This window comes from Octopus bimaculoides, chromosome 1 (genome assembly GCF_046866305.1).
Source record: "Octopus bimaculoides isolate indiv1 chromosome 1, ASM4686630v1, whole genome shotgun sequence".
Lineage (NCBI taxonomy): Eukaryota > Metazoa > Mollusca > Cephalopoda > Octopoda > Octopodidae > Octopus > Octopus bimaculoides.
In genome coordinates this window covers 44,942,293-44,947,923 of record NC_142928.1, presented here as the reverse complement: position 1 = coordinate 44,947,923, position 5,631 = coordinate 44,942,293, and positions in this window count along the sequence as shown.

Sequence of the window (5,631 nt, the reverse complement as noted above, 5' to 3'; positions counted from 1 at the left end):
GCCAGACGTGAAAAATTATGTGTATATGAACGCTGTGAGGCACGAACTGAAAGCCGGGACGAAGTAAGTTCGCGTGTTTGCTCGGCGATAGCCAAGGAAGAAAAGGATTAGTGACCGGAAGCATGTGACCAAGGAGGGGTAAGGAAGAGAGAGAGTGGTAGAGGGAGAAACAAGGGGAGGAAGTAGAAGAATAGGTGACCAACGAGAGAGAGAGAGGGGGGAAGAGAGAAATATAGTAGTGACAGAAGGAACAACGAGAGGGGAAAGAGAGAGATATAGTAGTAACAGAAGGAAGAACGAGAGGGGTAAAGAGAGATACGTAGTAGTCGCAGAGGAAGAACTAGAGAGGGAAAAAGTGATAGAGAAAGAGAAAGTGATAGGGTCACGTCAGAAAATATAAAGTTGAAAACACTACTTACAACAGGGATGACGCAGGCGTTCGATCATGTAAAACAAATAATAAATGAGTTTATGCATATATATGTACATGTATGTGCATACCTACGTCTACCTGTACATATAGGTGCATATCTGGGTACAGGACATTGCAAACAAAACGTAGACAAGAAAATAATAACCAGAGTAAAGAAAACACACAAGCCACATAGAGAACATTTTCCTTCATCACACACACATACACACACACATATATGAAATAGTGGCACAACAAAGCACCAATGTTTGCTGGAAATAGCAGTCGATATATGTACGAAGCTATGTAAAGCTTCACTGAATGTATACAGGCAAAGACGTGTTCGAGTGGCGAACATAAGAAAACTTTTCGCCTTACCTGGAGGAAGAACGCCGGATAAATGGATAACCCAGAATGGATGACCTAGTACTCGTGTATCGGACTTTCTAAAATACATTTGTTATCGTAAATTTGGTTGCTCTTCCTCAGGTAGGTTCACAGAAGGCGAAATTTTAAAATACCCTCTACATCAATGACAGTATATTCGGCTGAACGCCTAACCATAAAGAGAACAGAGATCTGTGAAATAGTTTTATATAAAAATTATAAATATTATTGTAATACAATAGTATATGTAAATATATAAAAACAAAAAGATAAAGAGAGCAAAGGTAAGGTTGGAGAAGTATTTTATGGATAGAGTCTTACAGCTGTTTCTGGGAAGATCCAGTATTTCCCTTCATCGGAGACAGAAAAAATAAAGTAATCTATTATTATATCCATAGGTGGAGGGATAGAGGCGGAGGATGGTAGAGATATATTTTGAAAATATATCTCTACCATCTTCCGCCTCTATCTCTCCTCTATCCCCTTTCACATTCTGTCTTCATGACTTGACCTGATTACCGCTCACTTTTCACTTGACTTGGCCATTCTTCAAGTAAACAAGCAAAAATCCATCGCAATGTGGAATATATGTACCTCTGTTATCTATGCTATATCAACTTTCGCTACAACATAAATTTCCGGATTATCCACACAAGAATTACTTTGCACGGATTTCTAGACGGATATTCACCACCAGAATGAAGCTACACTTCAAGTACTGTTCTGTCTTTTTTCAGCACATCGCACTCTTTACCACTTCATACTAAAAATATCCGCCTATGGATATAATAATAGATTACTTTATTTTTTCTGTCTCCATAAAATACTTCTCCAACCTTACCTTTGCTCTGTTTATCTTTTTGTTTTTATATATTTACATACACACACGCTAATACACGACTTATAATACCCAATCCTGTTCATACAAAGACTGGGGCAAACTAGTCGGTATACAGCACTTACTCGGTATTACCTGTATCCTCCTGGGTTTGGTTAAATTCAATACCCTCCTCAACCTTATGTAATACAATAGTATTATTTTCTAGTTAACTTAAGCTCTGTAAAGGTAGAATTATAGACTGGAAATATTGGCACAACAAAGCATCAATAACTGTACGAGGCTATGTAAAGCTTCAGTGAATGTATACGTTTTCGCTTTGCCGCTAGGAAGAACGCTGGAAAACGGACAAGGTAGAATGCATAACCTAGTACTCGAGTATCGGATTTTCCAAAATACACCTGTTATCGTAAATTTGGTTGATCTTCTTCCGCTAGGTTAACTGAACAGCAAATTCTAAAATATCTGCTAGACTAGTTTGTTAACCATCTTCACTGCGTACTCTACACTCTACAGCTCAGATATAAGAAAAGGTTGTGAGAAAATTTTGAGTATTATCCATTAAATATTCTTAAGCAGTAACTTGAACGTTTCGTATTCAGATTTATCTTAACTATATGAACATTCTTCAAAAAAACATGACAGAAAAAAGAAAAAGCAATTGCAAGGGGTAATAAGAGTATTCAAGCTGCAAAATATATTCAGAATGAGAGCTGGAATAATATGAAAAAGAGGCTCTTGAATGGAAAGCTCAGGCTGAGAATGCAGTAATAGGAAGAATAAACTTGACAGTGGTAAGATGTATAATGAAGTTATTTGATGCTTCACTAAACTTCTAATGCATAACAGCTGGAAATATGAGGGTTGACATGGCGTGAGTAATTGGATCATTTTACAGTACATCAAGAAACTGAAAAGTGACTAAGATCTTCGTACATTTTGAGATGATACAAACACATCTATACGTTTTGATACGTAAAGGTGTTCGGTACATATATAAAATTATATCCCTCATGTTTCCATTGCTTTCAACGCATACTTTGCTGCATCCATTTTGTCATTAACGCAACCATATATTTAATCTACACTTCTTTAATAATATGGGGTAGGGGAAATATCTTGAAGCAGCAGTGATTTAGTAAAGATTCCTCATATAAAGTAGCTCTGCATGTTTAACTTTACTTCTGTCGCAAAGTCTCATTGCAAAAACTTATTTTTTTCTGAAAATAGGTTTATACTTCAATTTTTCATACAGTTATCTCAATGCATTACATAAGTATGTATGCGTAAGGGTGAGAGTAGATACCTATATGTTTATGTGTATATATGGATGGAAGTATGCTTTACGGAAGGATCACTTCCTTATATTGTAATATATTGTTACATAATCAGATAGAGTTATGCTCACCAAATGGTCTTGTCGTAAAATACTGTTTATATTTCATCAATCAATGTATATTACACTATCAGAAATTAATTATCTGTTTCTAGATAACTATATTTAGTTTTTTTTTGTATTTCGGGATGGTAGTATTAATTTACCAAATAAACATACGTACTTTATATTTGTTCTTCACTCGTTTATTACTGTTCTTATACTAACTCATGTCTATTGTCCGTAAATCTTTTGTCACACATCTGTGACCTTCTCAGTGACACTTTCCGTCTTCGTGTGTATTCTCGCTCTACTTATTCCATTCCTGACAAAGGACATGAATTTGAATAAGTACAGTAATAAACGAGTGAAGAACGAATATATAGTGCATGTGTTTATTTGGCGAAAAAAAAATGACTGTCCGGAAATACAACACTATCTGTTTCAACACATGACTTCATATCAGGTATCGTGCAACACAAATACATAAAGATATATTTAGTATAAATCTACATAAATATAAAGATTGACTTCAGGTCAATGCTGATATTACTTTCACCTAGTGACGTGGAAACATGTTTAAGTGCATGAAGCTGTTTATGTCCGAAAGTGTAAAATAACAAATTCCTTCCATTTTTTCGTGTGCAATTATCTCAATGACATTTTTCAATATTTATGATGCATTTATTTTCATTACAAGTACTCAATTTTAGCAGCGGTTCCATTGTACTTACGTACTTAGCTTCTGAATTTTTGCTGACTTTTGAAATATTATTTTTTCCAAGACTGGTAATCGAAACTCAAAGCTATATCTTAACAGTGATGGCACTATATCATCTACATGATATACGGCTAGTAGAAATATGATATATTTAAATAATATACCTAATAGCACATAGTAAATCGTATTGCACATTTTGAGAAAACAATTATTTTGTTTTTCTTTTTCATCTTCTATTTCGCCTATTACTACTTTTTCTTCTTCCTTACTTTCTTTATTTTATTTTCTTATATTCTATTTCTATTTCTTCCTCCTCATAATCTTATATTTCATATGTTACTTTTCTTCTTCATATGCTCTTGTCTTTCATCTTCTCACCATCATGAACGTCGTCATTATTCCGACACATTGGAGCACATGCGTTAGAAACCACAAACTATAAGTACCTCCCAAAATATTATACTATTTCAAATCTCACCTAAAATTCACTATTTTAGAACACGAATCACAATAGAACTTATCAAAATCCACACGATATAATAAACTGTCTAAAATGATAAGAACTCATAAAATGACGAATAATTCTTACATAATTAATAGTGGATCTCTTAATAAAAAAAAATACCATCACAATCCCAATCTGACACTACAACACATATTCCAGCTGATGATATACATATGAAGCTCATTTATGATATTTCGCATATCACCAAAAGAAATCTCTGCACACCCATACGAACTAGTGTAGGGAGAATCAGATCAAAAGTTATATTAATAGCTTTGATGCGTTCCTGCATACACTTGGATATCAAGTACTTCAGGATATTCAAAAGAAGATGAAAGTATGGAATGGTGTAACACGGAACTCATGTTGAAGTATGTAAACATCAGTATAGAGCAAACTATTTCAAAAGAAATATTTGTCACATATATTTGAGTTTAGGAAATGCTAAGGAAAAATATCAATAGCTAAAGGAGGTGGAGTATCGGCCCCCTATATTATTAAGAACGAAAATTAATTCGAGGCAGAGGCAAAATACCTGTGAATATGAAGTGAGGACATAAGAATAGAATTCGACTTTAGTAAATATATATCTCCCTACCACGAAATATGGCAAATTATCTGTGATGGAGAAAGTGCGTCCAGACTAAAAATTGGAAAGCATAAAGAAGAAATGAAATGAATTAGAAAATTAATAGACATCTCAAAGTTAGTATCATAATAGATAAAATAATGAATGACATGCGGTAAATAAATAGATAAGACAAGAAAATATTAATACCTTTTCGTAACAACAAAAAATATTACATGCATCGATTAACGTGATGTGGCAATGCACCACCCTAAAGCAGAAATAGAACGACTTTACCTGCCAAGAAGAGATAGTGGCCGTGGACATTTACAACTGGAATCAACAATGAAGATTGTCACAATTGGCCTAGACACCTACCTGAAAAACTCTGAGGACTGGATGTTAAAACTTGTCTCAAAACATGACATGAAAGCAACATATGCAGTGACAAAACAGGCAAACGATTACCTAAATGAATTCCAAACATAATAAATTCCAGAGTTAAACGTACTAGAAATAAGCACAGAAAAGGCTAAGTGTACGAAAACATATGCTAAAACTGCTGCCTTAGATATTCTGACTGATAACTGGCAAGAAAAACCTTTCAATGGCAAATACCTAAAGATAATGATAGTGTCGATGCTGACAAAGCCCATACCCGTCAATGGTTAGTGTATTCTGGCTTCAAATCAGAAACAGAAGTGTTTATCAGAGCAGCCCAGAATCAATGCCTACCTACAAGAAACTACCAGGCCAACATATTAAACAACGGCAGCAGCCCAACATGTCGTGTATGTCAACAACAAAATGAAGCCATTGATCATG